The following is a 24,310-nucleotide window of genomic DNA, read 5'->3' as shown; positions in this document are numbered from 1 at the left end:
TTTCCTCTTCCTAGCAAGATCATCTCCCCTCAGTGGTAAAAATGAGGAGCCAAAGGATGAACATTCCTTCTTAGACATCACAATCTCATATAATCATATAAATGAATCTCAAAGTGAGATGCTGAAATGTGAAAATAATAGACAATGTATTTTGAAATGAGGTTTTAAACAAGCCACCACAGTAGGAAATTAATTTCTCAGGTCCCAAGATGACAACACAGCTTTTAACAAGTTAGGAGGAAGCCAGTCAGATGTTGGGGTACACATCTGTAATTCCATCCTTGCAGGGGGGCATTGAGTCAGGAAGTTGTGAGTTCAAAGCACACACAAGAGAGAAGGAGCTGGGAAAAGTGGGTATGGAAAGTAAGACAGGTTTTTGGAGAGAGGGCATGTTGTTTACTCTGTATCTCGTCAAGAAATGGCTTTTTAAAAGACAACTCCAGCCAGGCAGTGGTGGCACATGCCTTTAATCTCAACACTCAGGAGGCAGAGGCAGGTGGATCTCTGTGAGTTCGAGGCCAGCCTGGCCTACAGAGCTAGTCCAGGACAGGCTCCAAAGCTATAGAGAAACCCTGTCTTGAAAAACAAAAACAAACAAAACAAAACAAAACAAAACAAACAAACAAACAAAAGACAACTCCAAGAACTGAGTATCCATCCTTAACTCACTATTTGGTATTGGTACACTTGTGCCTTCATTTTTTCATAGCAAGAAAGTCTAAGAAGCAGGCCCACTGGCAGCATTGTAGAATAATGACAGTATGTTGTTGCTGAATCGGCGTTCATAGATAGACCAATCACTTAGCTGAGGTGGGAAAAAGATGGGTGCAGGATAAATGAAGCGTCCATTGGTCTAGATATGACCAAGTGTGATAAAGAACAATATCTACGGTTACCTTAGGTCCTGACCTAAAGTGCTATACAAAGTAAGAACAGACTTTTTAGCCGAGATACCCTGGCAGAATCACTGAAATCCCAGAGCTGAGAATAGAGAATAATCACCCTAGTTAGGCGGAGAAGTCTTCAGCCACTGCACAGGTCAAGGGAAGGATGATTGGATATCAGAGAAGGAGAGGACACCCCAGAAAACTGCAAGACCCTGTACCAGGAAGCATCATCATTGAGCATCCACCAGGCAGAGAATGACCCCATGTGGAACACAACAGTAATAGATTTGTAAGGAGCAACTTGGTCCAGGCTATCTTTTTTCCATCTTTTTCACACAACTTTTTTTTTTTTACCTTGAAATAGCAAGAAAATTCCATGAATGACAGGAGTCAGATGAGTCCTAGTCTTGAACTTCCAAAGTCAGACAAATCTGGATGTGAGTGAGAGATACATCATCTGGAAAGCAAAAGTATTTGTTGACATTTCATGGTTCAGTCATCCTAACTACTAAGATGAGAGAACATTCATGTAACCTGAGTGAGGGTCTTTTATGCAATTTTTAATTTAATTTATTTGTTTTGTTTTAGTTTTGGTTTTTTAAGACATGGTTTCTCTGTGTAGTCCTGCCTATCCTGGAACTCAGCTGGCCTTGAGAGACCTGTCTGCCTCTACCTCCCAAGTGATGGGATTAAAGGCATGTGCCTGTGGTGGTATTGTGTTCCTCACAATATTGTGCACCCTAATAAATTTATCTGGTGTCAGAGAACAGACAGCCACTAGAACAGAGCCAGAAATGGTGGCTAGAAATCAAGTGTTTAATCCCAGGGAGTGGCAGCAGAAAGAGAAAGATATATAAGGTGTGAAGACCAGAGCTAGTTAAGCATTTGGCTGGTTAAGCTTTTAGGCTTTGGAGCAGCATTTCAGCTGAGATTCATGTGGATGAGGACACAGAAGCTTGTAGTCTGAGGAAACAAGACCAGCTGAGGAACTGGCAAGGTGAGGAAGCTGTGGCCTGTTCTGTGTCTCTGATCTTCCAGCATTCACCCCAATAACTAGCCTCAGGTTTGTTCTTATTAATAAGTACCATTAAGTATTCCTGCTACATGTGTCACCACATCTGGCTTCAATTTTTAAATTTTAAGATCACATAAAAATGGGATACCATGAGATTTCTCCCTTCTAATTAGCTTGTCTATTGATATTGTCATTGTTTGGGTCTTACTTAAACATCTGTATTATTGAAGTATAATGGTGTAGCTTCTCTGTCATTTCTAGGAGACACAATCTCACAGCAGACTTCCTGTTCCCCTAGTTTTCACAATCATTCTGACCCCTCTTCTGAGATGTTCCCAAAGCCTTAGGTGCATTTGTGTTGAAGATGAATAGGTTGCAGGCAGGCTCCTCACAATCAGTTGACCTCTTCATTATGACCATTTGTGGGTTTGTAATAGACTCCATTTGACGAAGAGACACTTCTTAGGTTAAGAGTAAAAGGTACACTTATCTGTGAGCACAAAGATAAGTTTTGGGGTGCAGTTAGGAATTATGCTGGCTTGATAAAATTGCAGTAGTAGGTTCTTCTCTAGAACTCATGAACTTATTAGTTTCAAATAATTGGCTTGGTTTCTAGTACCAGGCATGATTTCCTTCCTGTTGAAGGGATCCAATTTGACAGTCACTAGTTACTGCCCAAATATAAGTCCCACTCTTGCACTGTTAGGGTATCTTACCATGCTAGTCACTGTTGCAGTTCATACATGGATGAGATTGTTGAATGCCTCCTTCCCTGGGCAGCTGCATAGCAACTTCCAGTACTATGAAAGCTGGTCTGGAAGAAGGAGACCTCCAGGTTCCATCCAAGTAGAATTTTCTGAATCCTTTGTCCAAAATACACAGTGCTTTCATTAATAGGGACTTACCAGCAACTAACTGCAACAGCAATAGCATGTAGCGTTTGGGAGGTCACTTAGACTATCTTCACCAACAAGTCCAATCAAAGATTTTCTCTTTCGTTTTTTGTTTAGTTTTTGTGACAGGAACTGGGGGTTCTGTTACATACTTTATGGTCCTTGTGGGGAGCCTTTTAAGACCAAGTGGCATAACTTCATTTAAGGGGTGTGTGTGTGTGTGTGTGTGTACAAATACTTCTATGTGTCATATACAATTTTAGGTAAATATAAAATAACATAATTCCTTGAGGGTTTATCAAACATACTTTGTATTATTCATCCCTCTTCCTTCACTTTCTTTCTGTATCTACCTCCCTCTTCCTCCCCAACTCAATTCCTCTCCCCATTTTTCTCATCCTCCCCCTCTTCATTTCTCCTACAACTTGCCTTAACCCTCTCTAGACCCACTCCATGGCCCTCTTTTCCCTTTCCTGCCTTGGAGAAGTGAGTCTTTCAAGTCATGAGTTCATGCAAGGGAAGGGATTAATAGCCTTATTGGGTGCACTTCAAGGATCTTTGGAAAATCATTTACAGTTCCTTGATGGCTGTGTTTTTTTTCAAGGCTGCTCATAGTTGCTTTACATCTACTCTGGTATTCCCAGTGGCAGCAAATCAGCCTTGTTCAGCTTTGCACTCTCACTACCTATTCTGGCACCTAGCTCATGCTTACGTATGTGTTGGACCACACAAGGAAGAATTCCATGCTTACTGAGCAACAAATATAGAGAGTTACATGATTATGAGGGAAGAGAAACCATACACTGTTGGGTAGAATGAGAAGACTTCATAAACTTAGTCATACATGATGTGGCCACATAAATCCAGTATCATTGGATCAGCTGCTTACTATTGGAACTATCAGAATTCAAGAAAGACAACAGCAGGAGGAGGCAGACAATGTGCAGGTGAAGACCCATGAGCTTTAATAAATGAAAGATCTGACCACTCCATGGATGGCAATGTGGAGCCAGGTGTTACATCCCAATCACATACTAAATGTGAATAGAGTGTAGGAGGGTAGCCATTATGAGACTGGAAAATGCCAAGGCCATCAGACTGCTGGCAGGTCCTGAGACAGAAACAGAGGAGGCTTTTGGAGAAAAGTAGGTGAGAAACCCATCAGAAACTCATCAGTACTGCACACATCATCAGGAGGAAGCTGTCCAATCAGAAGAGAACAATGTCTGTCTGAAGTTTAGCATGAATTCCTATCGCTGCTATAAAAGGACTCTGCTTCTCTGATCATCAGCTTTTACAAGCATGAGAATTAGCTTACCACCATAGTAGGAGTTAAAGGCAAAGCCAAGGGAACAGAACATCAGACAGTAAGGAGAAGCCAATGGGAAGAGAATAAAAATGGCATAACCTGACAGATGGGTTTAGCTGAGTCAAACCGACTGGGTTAAATAAGATTAATAGTTAACTATCCTGTATACCTTTGATACTCCAAACCCCCAACCTTGTTATAAGTCTTGTTTTGTTCATTCAAACAGTTGACCCTTGCATCCCACTGAAACCAATGCTACTTCAGAGAACAGAAGGGCAAGGTTGTTATTTAAAGGAAGTGAAATCTTCTGACGGAAATGCCCTCAATTTCCCCAGTTGGTGGAAATAGAAAGTTAGGTGAATGGAATAGCATGACAGACAACTGGAATGCCTGAGTTTAGAAGTTGTTTCCTATCACAAAAGATCATTTTTACATTATTATTCATTAACACTTCAGACTGATTTAGAGAGAACTAGGTTACATAAGACAGAGAAAATGGAAAATAAATAGTGAACCAAGAATGGTGGTGCACGTCTTTAATCCCAGTACTTGAGAGGCAGACACAGTCGGGTCTCTGAGTTTCAGGCTATCCTGGTCTATGGGGCAAATTTGAGAATAGCCAGGGCTACACAGAGAAACTGCCTCAAAAAACTTAAAACCAAATAATAATAAAGTGTGATAAAAAAAACTTTAAGCCCCTTCTAGAAATGTCATCCGATTATTTTGTGTGTGTGTGTGTGTATGTTACTGTGGATCTGCCAGGGAAGTTTTAATAAAGACTTCCAGTCTGCCTGGAATACACAAGTTGTTACAGAAATCCGGGAAGGAACAGGGATTGAGTGGTGACTTCGTGCTGGGGCCTACACAACTTACCTCATTTCATCTCCGTAAAATCGCTCTAAGAGATGACCAGCATACGACCATCTAAAAAAATTGAGGCTCAAAGACATCCAAAGCAAGTCGTGTGGCAGAACTGGGACTGAAATCCAGATGTGTTCAAAATCAGAGCCTCACTGCTACCACATGTGAGCATGCTCTTGTGCATCAAGAGCAAGTAGAAAGAGAACCAGGAAAGCAGAAGTCCTTGCAGAACAGTTTAGTATGGGGTGAGTACTCCTTATAACATTGTGATCCGGTGAAGAGAGATGTCACAGTATCTTAAAGCCACAGGACAAACCTAAAAAAATAAGGAGTAATATTCAAAGTTTAAAGATAATAAGACCTTACCAAAGGAATTTAAGGACTGGATTACTGGAAGATGCTCAGCACAGATTTTTAACTCATATTCAACACAAGTGAAATTTCTTTAAACATGATCCTAAAGAAGTTTATATAGAGAAAATAAGTATGCAGGACACAAATACTTTTGAGAAAAGAGTAAAATAAAGGAATCTGTCCAACTATAGTTTATACAGCCGGTAAAGTTCAGTGATTAAAACAGTAGTATATTCATGCAAGAAGAAACTAAAACAGAAAAGTGAAAATTCACAAATTAAACCCAGGTGTACATAAAAATTCAATAATTTACATGGTATGTACCATTACAGTAGTTGTCTAGCTCTCTAAAAATAGGCAATTCAGCAAATAATTTGAAGACAAGTAATTGCACTATTTTAAAAAAATGAAGACTTTCTCTGTTGAAGTGAAAGTGGGGTCACATAACTCCTCTACTTAAAACTCTCATGTTTCCCATCTCTCATGATAAAGGGTTCAACCTTACCTTGAAGGTCTTCCATAACGTAAGCCATATATATTCTCCTAAATTCATTTCGTATTGATCTCATCTTGTATCATTATGCCTCTAATATTTGGCCCAGATGCTGAACCTCAGACAATACAGAAAAGCTCTGAGCACATGGCTTTCACACTGGTGGCCCCTTTCCTCCCAGATATGTGCACTTCCTTGAGAACTTTGGCCAAATGTCACCTAGTCGAACTGGCCTCGCTCCATCACAATAGCAAAAGCACTAAGAAAGAGCCCATCATGAGGGCATACATAGATGTATACAGCTTCTGTAGCCACTCACTCACAGACTGCCAACTAATACATTTAGCAACATAAACATGAAAAACATCTGCATGTTTCAAGTAGGACTGGACTTAAATCGCCAGTAACAGCTGGAAGAATAGTATGGATAATAAGCTCTGAGTAAAAGCTAGTTTCTTTAAAATAAAAATAGCCTCTACTACATATAATGGAAATACCAATGCGAACATAGACCAAAAAGGGCAAATAAAATTTTTGCTCATCTGTGAAAACAAATGGCCAATATATAAAAAAGTATCCCACCTTACAGAAAAACGTCTTTCTCCACACAGCCAGTAGTTTCACAAAGAGCAATGTTTGTCAAAAGTAAGGGGGCAATATGAGTAAAAAAAATATTTAAAACGTGCTTACCTTTCAACTTCAGAATTTCACTTCTAGAAATTGGTCATAAGGAAATAATTAGAGGCAAGCAGAGAGATTCAGCTCTAAAGATGTAATAAAAGAGTAATGTGCAAGCTAAGAGGGAAAAAAGAGTCTGGGGTGATGCATTTTCTTCTTGTTGGTGAGGGTGGAGAGACAAGGGCTGTAGAAGCTATCTCTAAATGAGCCCAAGGTGTGTGTGTGTGTGTGTGTGTGTGTGTGTGTGTGTGTGTGTGTGTGTGTGTGTTTTAAGGGCCATCTGGTAGTGGCAGCTGCGTCATGTCTTCAGTACAGCTAGAAGAGGAAGCAGTGGGCTTAAGCTTCCACACAGGGATTTAGATCGACTATAAGGGAGTATTTCCTTACAAGAAGATTTGCAAACACAGATACCAGGCAAAGAAGGGGACACACAATCACATTTTCTATAGGCCTTTGCTACAGAACAGATTTTCTTCAAATTAAGATGATTTTTGGTGCATGCCTACAAGAGATGGGGTTTGGTCTCAAGTTCAGGTTCAGCTTTCTATTTTAAATTGTGCTGTAATGTTTGATCAGTGCATTTGTGCATCATGTAATAGGGGCTCATATCAGAGTAATTTTGATTCCAGTTCATTAAAACAACATGGAATCATGTTTTACTCTGTCCAAATGATGTCTTAGTAAAATGGAAGGAGAAAAATCTGTCAACTTACAGGCTGCCATGCTTGACATAACCACAATAATATTTGAAACCCTCTGGGTTATTTTAGCTATTTCCATAAAACTGTGAGTCTGAAACCAATTCATTAACCTTCCTAGAGGCCAAAGATATTCCAGTTCCACTCCCCAGTTTCTAGCTTTCAACTCATTTAGGCTTCTTGTGAATACTATTGTTAAGATATTTTTACCCAGCACTAAAGACTGTGCTCATAACAATCATTAGACACAATCTTATTATAGTTTAATAGAACTGGACACAACCATTGTGAAGTTCTGACACACAAAAAAATATTCACAACTATAAGGAAAAGATTTGTACATGCTCAAGAAAAAAAGCTGGTTATCAAAACTGTGTTACAGGAATAGATTAACATTCAGTCAATTCTAATCATTTTTCAAGGCAGCAAGATATATTTACCAAGGTAAAAAATGAACCCAAGGAGAAAGACTATAAATTGCTTATTTGGAAAATAGAAAGGATATTACTGCATTATTTACAACTTAAAGACTCATATTTTCATATTTAATAAACTTCAAATATTCTCATTTTTCAAACAAACACAATCTGGCATCATTCCTCGTGAACAGCGTAGAAGTATGCAGAAGTGTAGGCCACAAAAAGGGGAGAAAAAAAGGAATTCAGTAATGACTACTCACTGATTATTTCTACCTTCAGATTTTTCCAAGCAGAGGGAAAAACAAACAAACACTAAAACAAGCACCATTTGAGAGAAAGGCAATGGCTCCCCCCCTTCCGAGAGGAAAAGAGCCTCTGTGTCTGTGCCTTCCCAGGCTCATTTGACCTACTTTGTCTAATTTACGTGAAGGCAATGTGCGGTTGCTCCTGATGTCCTGACCTCTCCAGCTGGCCTGTCTTTGTCAAAATTCCCTTTTGCATGATTTCTTGGCCATAGTCTGGTTTGCCTCCCTCAGTGATCCAGGCACCTGGTATATCAAGGACTTCTCAGTCTACACATCAGACCACGCTTTTGGCTTCAGAAGAATTTTTCTCCCCATTGCCTGAACTCAATCTGACAGTATTCTGTGGATCACTCCCTCTTCCTTCTGGACACCAGTCTTCTGGATATTAGCCTATTCCTAAATATTTATGGTTGTATTCTCCAAATGATTCCTCGTTCTTGTCCATGTGGTAGATTAAAAAAAAAAATTACTCACTGGGTGGCAGTGGTACACACCTTTAATCCCAGCACTTGGGAGGCAGAGCCAGATAGATCTCTGTGAGTTCAAGGCCACCCTGGGCTACAGAGAGAGAGATCCAGGACAGGCGTCAAAACTACACAGAGAAACCCTGCCTCAAAAAACAAAAACAAAAACAAAACAAAAAAAACTTACTCTTGTTTCTTCCATTGCTTGATCTTCAAGTGCTGCACAATGTCTCATCTTTGTCCCTTGTAGGGTCACATTACACTTCCATGCTTTTGCACAGACCTTCACATCCAATGTCTGCAGTTTTATTTTCAGGTTCTCATGTATAGACACATTCTAGCATGGTGATTTCACTATCTTTCCATTTATAACACTGCAATGCCATATTCAAGGAGTTTTAATGTGATGTGATCTTTAGTGATGATCCAAAAGAGTGAATATACATCAAAGGAATGAGATGGGAGTCTTACTTTCCTCCCGCATGAATATTTGGCCATTATGGAAATAGTTATTAAATTGAATTTACATGTATTAGAAACTTGATATATTGTTATAAATACAAAATAAATCCTAGATTAAACAGCAGTTTGTATGACAAAAGTCAATACAAAGAGTTCACTAGAGGCTAGGCAGTGTTGGTGGATGCCTTTAATCCCAGCACTCAGGAGGCAGAGGCAGGCAGATCTCTATGAGTTTGAGGCCAGCCTGGTCTACAGAGTGAGATCTAAGACAGGCACCAAAACTACACTGTGGAATACTGTCTCAAAAAAACAAAACTAAACTAAACTAGAAAGAGTGAAAAAAAGATATCAACTTTCTTGCCAATTCTAATTTTTACTTGTGATGGCAATGTGTACAGCAAACAATAGACTTTATTCTCAAACTCACTTGTGTCTAGGACTTGCTGAGGCCAGTTATGGCCATTCAAATGTAATAGAAGTCACTGAAGAGGCTTCCATAAAGGCCTGTAAAAAGGGCTGAGTCCACATGAGTTCTTTCCTCTTTTAGTTCAGCTTCCTTCCCAGCTAGAGTCAAGTCAGCAGGCCTGTCAGAATGCAGCTGTACTCAAACCATGAAGATGGTATCATGTGTTTGAAAAAAAACAAAAACAAAACAAAACTAAGAGCTTTGATTTCTATTGACATTGCAGATAATGTGCATAGGTTTCCAACCACCACTCCTTTCTATGGAGAGAAATTAACCTTTTTTAATGCCATTGTTATTTAGGTTTCTGTGACCAGCAGCCCAACATCTTTTCTACTGATATAGTTGGAAAAAGTCACTTTGATATGAAGTTTTAAACAAAGATATTTTAGAAGTTGCAGTCCAGCATTGAGAATGTAACTTTCATCTGGAGCAAACATCACCTTATCCTAGATGTGACTCATTAGTTTTTCTTAAGAGACTCTTCTACTCCACAAGTATCTATTCTCTATGATATAAAAATATAAAACTGCTTTACTATCATTTGACATTTTTATTAACTATTGATCATAAGTTTGCTTAAAGAAAATTATATGATTAGTGATCTTTCATAAGCATCCAAAGCTCACTTTCGGCTCCTACTAAAGTTTAATATAGTTTTGCTCTGTTCTTCCTTGAGCTATCTGCTTTCTGTCAACTACAAATATCAGAAAGGTGTTCTAAAAGGAGGTATTTACTGAGGTGACTCTCCAAATTGAATAGCAGGTTAGGCAGAACGCAATTTTGATCCTCACTATCCAGAGTGAAGTTCAAATTTCCCCTATGAAGAATATAGTAGTACTTTACAAGACATTAAGTTCAGATACCAACCTACAGGCTCCAGGGTTCCCAGGCTTTTTGCATATCTGAATTGATCCTTTCTCTTATTTCTGATAAGAAGTTATTTAAGGATGCATTTTTGGTTCCTGGTGTGAGAGGATATGGTCCATCATGGCGGAGACACAGAGCAATGGAGGCATAGACTGCTTGCTCATCTCTCCTCAAACTAAAAAGCAGGATTAGCACAGGACACAGAGCTGGGCTACCAACCTCAAGGCCCATCACCCCTCTTCTATGTTATAACTCTCATTTCTGACAGGTGGGACCCACCCCCCAAACAGCACTGAGAATTCCGTGTGCAAAACATGGAAGGAGGAGGTTATACTCTGAACCATAACAACATCGAAACAACAACTAGGTATAAATTGAAGGTTATCACTACCCTTTCAGGTTCAATAATTTGCTATAACAACTCATTCAATAATTTGCTATGAGAACTCAGGATAGTGTTGTATTTACAATTAATTGTTTTAAAAGTAAAATTAGTTATTCTAGTTTTTATTTTATTGTATTAATTTAGATGCAGTTTGTTTACCAATAAGAGAAAAAAAGGGTGGGAATTTGGGTGGGTAGGGAAGTGTGGAGGATTTGGGAGTAGTAAGGGGAATGGAAACCGTACTCAGAATATGTTGTGAAAAAAAAGGAACTCTATAATCAATAATAGTAAAAAAAAAAAAAAAAAAGGAATACCAACTAGGACCCATGAAATGAAGAGAGATCTATAGCAAGGTCTGAGGAAGTCTCAAATACAAAGCTTCCATGATTTTAGGCTGTCATTCTCCCTGCGTGCTTACATGTGCTTACCACACAGATACACTTACATTTGGAATGTGTAGAGATTTTAGTGGGCTCTTCCATTGTGTACTTTGAATGGTTAAAGTACTGGTCACATTGTAGAACTAATCTCTAGCTCCCATTTCCTCACAAGAGGTAAGTAGATTGGGCTGGTATCAATGTATCTCTCTAATCATATGTTTGGTCTTTTTGGCATAGCCACACTTCTCCTGAGTCAGTTTCAAAAGGTCATTCAAAAGCCATGCTATTAGCATAAACTCTCTGGCATGATCTAAAGGGCCCTCCATGACTAAAAAAATAATCACATAGGAAATTCCAAGAGTTTCTAGGTCCCCCAACTAGTAATCAGGCCTTAGCCAATCAGATTTTATGGTAAATAATACATAGGAATCAGGCTGAGGAAATTAAGAAGACAAGGTTAGAGTCAAGACCTTTCTACTGCAATGGTTGCCTGAAAACATTAACCATCTCTGTTCCCTGGAACCCCTACCAACTATCTCACAATAGATACCACATGTGCTGAGCACTGATGGCACTGATGCCTCCCTCCTGACTGGACACACATTAGCCTATTTATACTCCTTCTCCCAGATTCCAAAGTCCTAGGCATGAATAGTCCACTGAATCTATATATATATGCCATGGCACACCTGTGGCTCACAGAGAAAGAGGAACATTTATCTTTCTCAGGCTTCTTACTGAGACTTCTGCCTGAATTAATGGGATTCCTATAATAAGAACCTGGGTCCATAGCAGCCAAAACATGACAATTTCTCTACACACAACTCTTTCATGAATTAAAATCCATAAATAACATTCCCCTATCCCAAAAATGTGTTTATGTAAGATATCATGTTATCAGCTTTTATATAATTAAAGTATGCTGTTAAACTCATACAACCAGAGGATTATTCAAAGTCAGTTCAAGTCCAGCTAAAGGTTTCCTGTCTGGTGTACTGTCTATCCTTCCTTTAATTTTTTTCTCCTTTCTATAAAATACCATTCATTCTTCAACCTATGTCCTAAAAATGATAGTAGTATAAGTAAGCAGGACATAAAAGGTGAGTTAAATATATAAATGTGTATTCAGGTAAGCACCAAGATAAGGAGGTCAGATAATACAGAGACACTTCTGTCCTACAAAATCATGAAATTTGACCTGATTCCTCCTCCATGTTGCCACTGTCATCCAACCTCATATCTTTAGTGCATGTGTGTGGTAATATTTTATTTGTGTTGAAATGCGGTGATATTTTATTTGTGTGTTAATAAATAAAGCTTGCCTGGAGATGCAGGGGGAGGCCAGCCATTTTAAGTAAACAATTAAGTCAGGCAACACATGCCCTTAATCCCTTAACAGGCAGGATCTCTATGTGTTCAAGGCCACACTAGGGAACAGAGCCAAACATGGTGACAAACGCCTTTAATCCCAGTACCAACCACAGAGACCTGGAGGTCTGTACAGACAGACAGACAGTGACAGAGCTGTGTAGGAAGAGGAAGTGAGGTAGCTGGGCTAAGAGCCAATGAGAGGGCAGAAAAGCAAGGCATAGAAGCCTGGGTAGACAGGAAGTCGTTCTCCTTTGAAACTGCAGAGTTGGTGAGGTGAGGTTAGCTGGTGGGTTTCTGTATTTCCCTGATCTCTCTAAGGCTTTAACGCAAATTCTCTGGCTCCATGTTTTTTTAGAAATTCATCTACATGTGTGTATACATGTTTATGTTCATGTATGTGCTGGGGCTCATGTGAATGTAGGTATGCATCTACATGTGCATACCTACATGGGGAGGTCAGAAAACAACCTTGGGAGTCATTCACTATATTTATTTATTTGTTTGTTTATTTATTTATTTATTATTCATTCATTATTTTTTATTTACTTTTGCAACTGGGTCTCTCATTAGCCTACAACTCAACAAGTAGAATAGGGTGGCTGGTAAATAAGCCCTAGGAGTCCTTTGTCTCCACCTCCCTAGTGATGGGGTTACAAGTGTGCACTATGGGGGATCAAATTCAGGTCTTTGTGCTGCCTTTGCATACTTAACTGAGTAAGCTATGCCCCAAGCCTTCATGATACTTTTCAATGGATTTAAGGTCCATTCATATAATCCAGATGATCTCATCTTGAATTTTAACTTTAATTACATCATGAAAACCTTACCTCAAATAGGATCACAGTTCTAAGTTCTGGATATTGGAAGATAGACCTGCATTTGGGGAAAGGGAGCCATTCAGTCTATTGCAGTTGGTTTCACAGCTATTACCATTGTTATATAATTAATGGGACCATTGAGCAAGGACTGAGAAAAATAGAAGAAAATAATGGTTGACATCTAAGAAGTGGGTTACCATCAGTCCTGATTCTTAAGAGACCTCTGACAAGCATTTAAATGGTATAGAACGTCTTCCCTGTGTGTAAATTCCAAGCCAGAAGTTTTATATTTCCAAATTTCCAGTCACCTGCTCAAATTATTAACTTTACTGACTGCTTTATTCATTATTTAAGTCAACTCTTAACTTTTTCAGGAGATATAGACAAGATACACCTCCTTTTAGGACCAACATTAGGTTAAGTAGACAGGAAAGTTGCATAAATACACTGGTGTTGGTCCCAGGAAATCAACAAGAAGTATTTATAAGCCAGGCTTTCTGTGGAACGGTGTACCTACAATCTACCTACCTGTCTGCCTATCTTGATTTGTTTCAATTTATTTGCTACTTAGGCTACTGGCCAACCACTAGAACACCTCCATAAGTCCACTTTTAATGTTTTGAAAGAAAGCAGCAGTGTAGCATGAAGACTTGTGGGGAGAATGAGCAACCCTGGTTCAGTTTAACTTATGTACTCAAAATTGCCTTGTGGCCATTCCTGCATGTGGATTAAGTCTTGGTAGAAATATAATGCTACATAAATCTTGCTTATTTATTTATCACTTTTGGTAAATAATTTCAAGGTAAGTTAATTATGGTAAATTAAATTCACAAGGTCAGGCATCTAATTTCTATGAAAGTCAAGCAATAACTCAAGAGAGGTTTTGAAAGAAAGAGAGAGAGAGAAGGGAGGAAGGGAGGGAGGGAGGGAGGAGGGAGAAAGGAAGAAAGGAAGGAAAGAAGGAAGGAAGGAAGGAAGGAAGGAAGGAAGGAAGGAAGGAAGAGAAATTGTTGAAGAGTCTGCAAATTTTATTATAAAAATAGTATTTGATATTTTGACTGTGAGTTTGCTACTGGGGCTCCATAAAATATCCCAATCTGCTACCAACTGTTCAAGCTTCATTGAATCTACTGGGTCCTATGGACTGCCAGGTAGAGATATTGTGCTGCAGTCTGGACTGATTGCCAGGGGCTGTATTGATTAGAGTTAGTCAGGAGACAACATCTGGAACAGCAGCTGCTACTGGAAACACCACCTAATTAAGCTTATGATAATCTCGTCTCATTCTCCAAGACCCATCTGTCTTCTACATCAGCCTAATTGGGGAGTTAAATGGAACTGTGTTGGAAATGACCACTCCTTATCTTTTTAGTCATTCTTGCTAGAATTAATATGTGGGACCCTATAGAAATGTTGTGTTGCTCTAGAAAAGTGACCGTTCTGGTTCTTTCCTTGAAGATAATGTTATTTATACAACAGGCAACACATTTGAGTAATGGCCAGTTGCCTGGAATGTCTTTTCCTAGAAAACATTCAGAAAGTAGAGGTGAAAGGAAAATTATCTGTAGAGCCCACTGTGCCTAATATGAGATGGACTTGGGTCAAGATTCCATTTGTCATCAGAACACCATAAGTTTTGGCTCTGACTATGAAAAACCACAATGCCATTCTTCTTTGCCAAAAATTAGTCACTTTGCAGCCAATATCCAAAAACAAGTGAAAAGTCCACATGCTCTGCCTTTTTCAGCATGTATTTATACCTCCAAAGTGACAACAAGCCAGAAAATAGTGTAATGGCTCTGTCTCCTATTTTTGTAAGCTTATCCTCAAACATGGAGAATTTATTAGAATTTATAAGTAGTTTTGTGAGTACCCTACACACTTCCCATCTGTAGGCTTCAAGATCAATAAGTCAAGGTTAGGGAAAGCAGAAATACCCAGCCTCTGGAGGCTGACTGCTGGACCACTCTGCACCTGCCTTCCTTCACCACAGTATCTTTCACATTCCCAGTGGAAGAAGGAAGAACATCTCAATGTCAGTGTTTCCCCAAACATACCCAAACAGAAGTCCTAATGATACCTCTGGTTCCATCACTGAGGTATTTCTCAAAGCTTTAATGAAGGAGTCGTCTTCTGTGTCCTTTTTCTGAGACACCAGAAAAATGTACAATTTATTTTATAAATGATGTCTCTCAATTCCTCTCTGTATATTATGACAAACAATTTATGTCATTTAACTTTTGTTAGGCTGATCACATTTCCGTAGAGTTTCCAGTTACCTAACCTACCGAAGCATTAAAACTACTGTATCTGTTACTTTTCTATTGCTGTGATAAACACCATGGCAAAGCAACTTGTAGAAGAGAGAGTTTATTTGGGCTTATGCTTCCATAAGAATGGAGACTAGTTGGGTGGAAAGGCAAAAGACTGCAACTGGAAGCCGTGAAAACACATCCTTTACCACAAGCATGAAGCAGAGAGGGAGCTGGAAGTGAAGTCATGTCATCATCTCAAAGCCCTCCCTCATTAACATACTCACTCCAGCAACCCCCGGAACTGTTAAACCTCCCCGAACAGCACCACTGACTGACTACTGTGTGCTCAGGTTCTTGAGTGTACGGAGTCACTTTTCATTTGGACTATCACAACTACCTTGCCTTTTTCATGAATTCAGATAATTGCCTTATGCCTATGCTTAACAAGAAAAAAGGATTAGAACAACAGAAATTTATTTTTCTCTACTCTTTGATTGAGCAGGTTCAGAATTTAGTACCATCTATTTTCCCCTTAGGTATTTTATTACATAAATTGCTAGATGGATTTGTTTTGTTATATAAACGTATTATAAAGATTGTCATCATAATTGACTCTGCTGAAATCCAAATCTAGTTATTGATTTGAGATGAACGTGAAGGACAGAGGGTTGAGAACTGAAGAGGACTGACTCAAACAAGGAAGGAACAGCACCCTAAGACAAAGAAAAGGAAGCTTAGAGATTTCTGGCATTCATAACTATTAAAAACATTCAAACATTTCCAGCTATCCCTAATTCAATATTCTGTGTCTCATTTTGTCCCATTTAATACTTTAATATTTCTACAGAAACCTGGAAAGAAGACATACTAAGTAATGTGCTGACTTGGCAGCCCATGACCAGCCTTTCATTTCTTTCTTGGCTCTCTCTGGTATATAACTGTTAGCATCAAAAGATTCTACCAGAACAACCAATCACAGACCCCAGGGTGAAGGATTTTGATTTAAAGAATACCATATTTCTCTTCTTAAGGCCACCCAGTGTGGTTTAAAGCAGCTAGCTACTCCCTTAACACTTGAATATCTCCAGCTGTTATTCACTGGCAGCAAACTGATACACAGAGCCTTTTCTCCAGTGTGTGATGGATTCCAAGTGATGACAGAGAAATTTACTGTTTCATTGCCTACCATATCTGTCATTTGTCCTTCCTTTGGGGACATGATGACATGCTCTGTGCTTATAACTCCAATTATGCCATGTACAAACCAGACTCTTACCACGCACACACACACATGCACACACACCCCTGCCACACACACACAGAGCCTACATCCAAGTTAGTTAAGGCACTTGATTTCAAAGGAAGATATACACTGACCACAAAGGAAAAAAAAAACTCAAATTAACTAAAGGCTATGTATTGACTACCCTGGAATCAATAGAGGGAATAGGGACCAGGATATTAAAATGATCAATAAGACATGGGAGCATTGTGTGAACTGATTATGGAGCTGTATGACCATAATGAGGTGATGGGGCAAAGGAAACATTTAGTTCAACTTCATTGTTCATCAGATTTCTTAAAAAGAAAAGATAGTATGAAGTTGTATTCTATAAGATACATGAAATGGGAGCTAGATAAAGAAGGATACTAATGCCATAGTCTCAGACAAGTGAAACATAGGTTAAAAGTACATCATCAGATATTTAAGAAAGGAATGATCCCAGCTTAATTCTCGATGTCCTGCACTATGTGAACTCACAGAGCTCAGCCTTACTGCACAGTATTCCCTTGTACACAGAAGAGACATGGAGGTGAAACAAAATTCTTAACATTATTCAATTTTCCTAAAGTTTGGATGGGTTTGAGCAAGTGAAAAACTCTCTAGTTTTCTTGTGGATAATGAAAGTAAAAACAAATGCATGAAGCATTATTTTTTATATGTATGTGTGCTTTGTCTGTATAGAGCTGTGCACTCTATGTGCTCAGAGCCCAGGAATGCCAGAAGAAGGCATCAGATACCATGGAACTGGAATTACAAATGGTTGTGAGCTACCAGGTGGGGGCTGGGAATCGAATCTGGGTCTTCTGTTAGAGCAGCTGGTGCTCTTAATCACAGTCATCTCTCCACCCCCTGATTATATTTTGATCATTTTTTTACGATTTAGGAATAAAATATCTTTGGTTTTTTAATTTTTATTATTTTTAAATTATATTTGTGTTTTAATTTTACATATCACCCATGGGTTCCCCTGTCCTCCCTCTTCCCGCCCCCGCCTTCCCCCCAGCCCCTCCCCTCCATTCCCATCTCCTCCAGGGCCAAGACTCCCCTGGGGATTGTAATTGGAGTTTTCCTGCCTGGTGCACAGTCAGGACAAATCACTCTCACCCACCAGGCCCATAGACGCTCAGACCCAACCAAGTAAACACGCAGAAACTTATATTGCTTACAAACTGTATGGCAGTGGCAGGCTTCTTGCTATCTACTTCTTCTATCTTAAATTAACCCATTTCTATTAATCTATACTTTGCCACGTGGCTTGTGGCTTACCGGTGTCTTTACATATTGCTTGTCCTGGTGGCGGCTGGCAGTGTCTGTCTACTCAGCCTTCCACTTCCCAGAATTCTCTTCTCTCTTGTCCCGCCTATACTTCCTGCCTGGCCACTAGCCAAACAGCATTTTATTTATACAGAGCGATATCCACAGCACTTCCCCTTTTTCTTTTTTTCTTTTTTTTTTTTTTTAAGGAAGGTTTTAACTTTTACATAGTAAAATTACATATAACAAAACAATTATCACGCAAGAATTATAGTTACAATATCAAGTCTATTTGTTTTGGCAAAATTAAACAAAATATTCTATCTATTCTATATTTGTGAGTCTAAGGTTTTTATATCTAACTTATCTTTTATCATAACTGAGAAAATTACAACTATCTAGTCTTTGACCACATCAAAGACCTCAGAAGGATATATTATTACCTGAGAAATGGGAGAAGGATACAAGTAACTTTCAGAAGTCTTGCAGGGTAGACAGAGACAGCTGGAAGTCTGGACAGTCACCTAATGTTCCTTTGTAAAGTTGGGGCAACTGTCTTCAGCCCACAGGGCTAGAGTCTCTTGGTCATTTTTCTTAGTGTCCTGTAGAATGTCTGGCAGTTTTCTCTGCGAAGCAGGAACCTGAAGGACCATTTTGTCAAGCAAAGTTCAGTGCTCACCTTTCTATTGGTCCTGCATGTTCAGTCGATCAAGCAGTCTAGGCAAGAACAGTTTCTTGCCCAAATGGCTATTTTTGCCAAGGTGAAGATAAACTCCATATAAAGTGTTTTCAATGCCCATCCTCCTCTCTGAAGTAAATCGGTGCTGCCAGGAGCAGACATGTCTCACTGTCCAGAAGGTCTAAATTTAAAAAATATTTTAAATGCCATATTCTGTAGGTCTTTGAAGTATTTGAAGATTACCTATCTATCTGAAATATCTGTGTGTATACCTAGAAGACTTAACTAACATGGCTATGAGTATGTTTATCATAGATGACTAATTATTAATCTATTTTTAATTATCCATTATAATTTTAAATGAGCTGTACAAACATAATACCTTAAACAAGAGTAGAAATATACACATAGTATAACAAAATTACCTTTAAGTTTGTATCAATAGACTAAAATCTATACCAATGTAAAACATTTTAAACAAGTTGTTGTTCTTTAAAAGTAAGTTCATTAATCTACCCTTTCATCCTATTATATCTATCTATATCATATCACCTTTTCTTCTTTAGAAAGAGATCACATTTATAATCAACCTGATTTAAATAAAAATATTGGTTTTTCTCTGTCCCACATCAGAGGGCTCTTCTGATTTGGGACACAAGAAGCTCTTAACCTTTTCTTTTAACAATGTGCTTGGGTTTAGAGAAGGAGTGAGCCAATTCCATCTCCAAAGCCAGCTTGATAATTTTGGGAATGTGGGCATAGTTTTTCTTACTACTTCCTGCTGGAGGGGGACTCTGTATCTTATGGGGACACAAAGAAAATTTTAGGATTATGGAGTAGTCCAGGAGGATAAACCTCTGAGCCAGTTGCCTTGAAACCATTCTGGATGTTGGATCATCTGGGCCATGGTGTCATCGGAGACCTTTCAGGTGGTCTTGGCTGATCAAACCTGATGTATCTTAATCTGGAACAAATCCACAGCCTCTGGCTTTCTGTGGAAACAAAAGCAGAGACTCTTTTCCAAAGCAACATATCCTTATATCCAAATTTTGAAGTCAAGGTACCTTTAAAATTTATATATTTGTTCAACTCAACAGCTTTTAGGATCAAATCTTTTTCTGCAGTTAAAAACACCACTGTGGCTGCTGGCTCTGCCCACCTCAGCTTCCCAACATGGTGGTGGTACAGTTTACCACCAGCTCTGTGTCTGGAGCCATGTGTACCATCAACTATCAGAAGCAGTTCTATCAAAGCAGTGCATAGGCCAGAAACCTTTTTTTTTTTTTTTTTTTTTTAACTAGCAAAGGCTAAATCCAACATGCAGCAGAGTAAAGTGCTGCTTGTAGATTCCTCATTCCCGCCACACTGCAGGTCAGATGCACACACCAGGAACCCGCCATAGTAGCTGAAACTGGCGGGCTGCTGCTAACTTGAGAGAGACAACTAGGAAGCTGTTTTTAGCTCCATTTTAGAATCTTTGTTTTGTCAGGTTTTAGGTGGAATATATATAATATGTATAATCTTAGTTAGAATATATTAAGTATTAGACTCAGGTTCTTTAGGATAGGACAACTTTTGGAATGATCTTTGTAACATGCCACCTACCCATGCTCTAGACTTCCCTGGATTTTAGTATGTGTTTTTTACTTGACATTGTTTGCATTTATTGTAATTCCAACTTATCTAGGTCATTATCCCTCATTACTCCTGGACAATATTTGATAACCATCTCTTTGTATATAGTCTTGTATTAGGTTAGAACCTTCTTATTTAGACAAAAGGGGGAGATGTAGTAGGTAGCCGTCCCAGCCTTGGCCTGAAAGTTCCAACCCCCATTGAGGCTTCAGTAATGGTCATGCCCACAAGGCAGGGCTGAGAGAGGACGCTGAAGACCCAGGATCGAAAGGAGAGTCCTCTCTTGGTTCTGGGACCCTGGACGCTGGAGGTAGACTGAGCAGAGTTCTCCAGAGAATACCGCCGGACTGTGCCATACCTTTCCCAGACCCTGCAACCTATCCCTTCATTTTTAAGTTACCCCACAAAATAAACCTCCCTTTTAACTACGTTGAGTGGCCTTAATAATTTCACAAATAGGGGATTCAGCTCAACCTGGTAGATTCAGTACACGCAAGTCCAGTCCCCTCCTCCCAGGCTAAGCAAAGTGTCTCCGCATAAGCCCAAGGTTCCAAACAGCCAGCTCATGCACTAAGGACAGGTCCAGGTCCCACTGTCTGGGTGCCTCCCAAACAGTTCAAGCTATTCAATTGTGTCACTTATCCAGAGGGCCTGCTCCAGCTGGAGGCTCCACAGCCTTTGGTTCATAATCCATGTGTTTCCATTAATTTGGCTATTTGTCCCTGTGCTTTTTCCAATCTTGGTCTCAACAATTCACACTCTTACAGTCCCTCCTCTTTCTCAACAATTGGACTCCTGAAGCTCCACCTGGGGCCTGGCCGAGGATCTCTGCATCCACTTCCATCAGTTACTGGATGAGAGTTCCAGCACGGCTGTTAGGGTGTTTGGCCACCTGATCACCAGACTAGGTCAGTTCAGGCTTTCTCTCAACCATTGCCAGTAGTCCACAGTAGATGTATTATTGTATATAAAACGTCTTTGAATTGGAAGTCTGAAGAACTTATTTTAACACTGATTCTCTTTTATAAATGGAAATATCTTTGTTGTTTATTCGCTGATTTAATGATTGATATCTCAACTTTTAATGTGTCATCATTAAGAACTTACTGGCTCTGTAGCTAGCCATTTATGTTATCAAATTAATATGAATCAGTGTTTGCCATTAATACTTGGAAGCCTATAGTTTGCATGCTATCATCCAGGGGTCCACAATCTTAGGACTGATTATAGATCATGAATGTATTATTATAAATACTTCCTTAGCATTTATATTTCGTAGTTATTTTTCTATTTTCTTTGAATCCTGTGGAGTTGGAACACGTCTCTGGGACTTCCAGTCAACATCAAAGTAACATTGTTCTGTCATTCTCAGCTGTAGGTTCACTAGGACTGTCACAATACCACAGCATAAAAGAAATAATTCTCTATCATTCATTCCACTATACTTGACCAATTCTTTGAAAATATACATAAACATGCATTTGATCACCAACTGAGATAACTTCCCTGTCCTTACCAGCTAATTGCCAATACAGATCCTGTCAGCTACAGTTTTTCAGAACCAGCGACCAGCTCACACAATGTAATACAAAACAGACTGCTAGCACACACTCAACAAGGCCTGGGACAACACAGAGCAGTGCTATACACTGTGCTAATGCTCTTTGGCTCACGCCTGCTGTCACATGACTATGCAGCCCTCTTTGCTAAAGGGTATATAGGAAGTACCTGGCAGTCAGGCATGGGGTCACACATGTTTAATCCCAGCACTTGGGAGGTACAGGCAGGTGGATCTCTGTGAGTTTGAAGCCAAGCTGGTCTTACAGAGTGAGTTCGAAGACAGCCAGGACTGTTACACAGAAAAACACTGTCTTGAAAAATTGAAGAAAATAAAGGCACCTGGTAAGTATTGCTTCCCAGTTTATTTTGCAGCATATTTGTTACTACATGCATTCACTTTTCAGGAATATACTTTAGAAATCAAACTTTAACCAATCAGTGCTTCAGAAAGAAATGGAGTACAGCTATATATCTGTGTCCTTGCTAACATGGACTTTAAATACCTATAGGAAACCTAAAAATATACTATATATATTTTACATGTACATGTTTATATGTTTTTGTATGTTTTCAAAAATGATATAAATATGGCCAATTGCATCTTACTATGATACATGATCACAACCCATTTTTGATCTTTTTTAAAAATAATACTCAAGGAAAGCTAGTTGCTTTTTATGCATTTTTGTTTGAAAAATGAGAAGAGTAAGATTTCCTATTGAATGCTTCAACAAAAGTACTTTGTATTTTGCAATGTTTTATTTCAATACCTCCATTTAGAAAAAAAAAGTCTACATGTGTATTGGGAATTGAATTCACAAGCACATTAAAATTTACCAACATGAAGGTGGAGGAGTTTCACTTCTGCTGATCTTCTAATTGTATCTTTACCAATGAAACACATTTCAGAAATGTTACCCTTGTATAATAATTGATGCTATTCCAGTCAAAATTAGCCACTTTCAAAGTTTTAATATGTCTTGAATTTAACTGAATAACATCTTTCTCATTAAATTTTGTTTCCTTCTCTTTCATCTCTCTTTGGAATATTAATAGCCACAAAATATTATGCTTGCTTTTGCCCTTTACACCAATTTGTGTCTGGATGGGGTTGTTTGTTTTATACTTATTTTATTTTGGACCATATTATTAAGCCCAAATAACCTGTATATTAATATTTTAATATTTCTACATTTTCTCTGTACTTTTACCAACAATGTCCAGGTGTTTCAGCATCTTCGTGTTACCTTTCTTGGTTTTAGAATATATTTATTCATTGTTTTGTATTTGAGCCCAACTTTATTATTTAGTTTCTATTAAGCAATTAATATACTCTATTTGAATTACTTCTGTAATTCACCTAGGAAGGAGAAATATACCTCTGTGATTCCAAATCATGTCTCACCAAAGCATATGATATTGGAGTTATCAAGTTGATTTAATTTACAATCATTTTTAAGCCACTACCATTTGAGGTACACTGAATACAAATCTTCACAAGGGATATAAGAGAAAGGCTCCATCTTTTGTGTATTATGAATTCTTTAGGTAAAAACATGCTCAGAAATATGAATGACAACTTGTCATTAAAATCTCAATCAACGCACACGGCATACAATATTAACACAATGTCTCAGCAGATGCTTATGTGCCAGTCAGTAGGTCTGGGTTTAAAAATGCAACAAAATCATGTTACCTAGACTCAAGGCCTTCAAAGTAGATGCTGGAAGGGTGGTAATCACAGATGTGCTGAACACAAGCAAGATCAAGCATCACACTTTGAGACCAGGCAGCATGAAAATCTAACCTAATCATGGGAATTAGAAAAGGTTTCTGGGTGGTGGTGGCACATACCTTTAATCCCAGCACTCGGGAGGCAGAGCCAGGCAGATCTCTATGATTTCAAGGCCAGCCTGGGCTGTAGAGTGAGTTCCAGGAAAGGTGCAAAACTACACAGAGAAACCCTGTCTCAAAAAAACAAAACAAAACAAAAAAGAAAAGAAAAGAAAAGGCTGCTGGGTAGAGTGTGTGTGTTTACTTTAAGAAGATTGCTAACAAAGGAAGGAAGAACACAGTAACTGAGTGAAAATTGTCTAAGGCATATACTGTACGCACATGAGCACAACCTTTGAAAGGAATAACATTGTAAGTAATAGGTAATTGATCTGGAGAAAATCAACACATCATCTATATTCTCCATGTAGCAAGGAGAACATGGATTGTTGTAAATGACTGAAGAATGAATCACAAGTAGAAGGAACAGCTTAGCAAGTACCAGAAGGAAAACTGTGTGTGCTGTCTTATCATAAAAGAGAAGCTAGTGGATGATCCGGGTATGATGTGGTACAGAGATGAGAAGAGTTGAAAGAACCTTTACATGGAAGGGGCTATTTCCTATAAGGAAGGTAAAAAAGAATAAGAGGAAATTGAGGCTAGAAGAGGATTCCTTGCACAGATACATTCTGACTTGGAGTAGGGTAGTATGGCAGATGCTCTTGGTGTCCTGCCCAAATCCCC

Source organism: Onychomys torridus, chromosome 9, assembly GCF_903995425.1.
Source record: "Onychomys torridus chromosome 9, mOncTor1.1, whole genome shotgun sequence".
Lineage (NCBI taxonomy): Eukaryota > Metazoa > Chordata > Mammalia > Rodentia > Cricetidae > Onychomys > Onychomys torridus.
The sequence above is the reverse complement of the archived record's forward strand: the minus strand, read 5'-3'. Positions refer to the sequence as shown.